This window comes from Bison bison, unplaced genomic scaffold (assembly GCF_000754665.1).
Source record: "Bison bison bison isolate TAMUID 2011002044 unplaced genomic scaffold, Bison_UMD1.0 scf7180017864529, whole genome shotgun sequence".
NCBI classification, from domain to species: domain Eukaryota; kingdom Metazoa; phylum Chordata; class Mammalia; order Artiodactyla; family Bovidae; genus Bison; species Bison bison.
Window position 1 is genome coordinate 830,750 of NW_011495079.1, and position 578 is coordinate 831,327.

Below are 578 nucleotides of genomic sequence, written 5' to 3' on the forward strand. Positions count from 1 at the left end.
GGATGGTACGGGGAGGGAGGTGGGAGGGGGGTTCAGGATGGGGAACTCGTGTACACCTGTGGTGGATTCATGTCAATGTATAGCAAAACCAGTACAATATCGTAAAGTAATTAGCCTCCAATTAAAATAAATAAATTTATATTAAAAATTAAAATAAAAGGGGTTATATTATATGCAAAGTTCACATCTGAGTAATAGCTCATCTCCAGCAATGCTGGGGGATAAATGAAACATTACTCTAATAGATAAAACCACATAATTTGTGTATCTAATTTCTCTTTCCCTTCCCTTCCCTCCCCAGTATGTTCCGCATAGTGAAGGAAAAAGAAAAAGATGTGTTTTAATCCTCTAATTAAATGTCAAACCATTGCCCAGGTAGCTACAGGCCAGTGTCCTCAGCACATCTGTCAAGGCTGTTATCCACCAACTTTCCTCTTCAAGGCAAAAATGTGATTACGTCTTGGAACAATGTCAACAATTTCTAACTGCAGAAAATTTGATATTTCTTATGATGGGATGTATTCCTGGAAATATGATGGATTAAAAAACTATACTCTGATTGTATTTTCATGATAAAT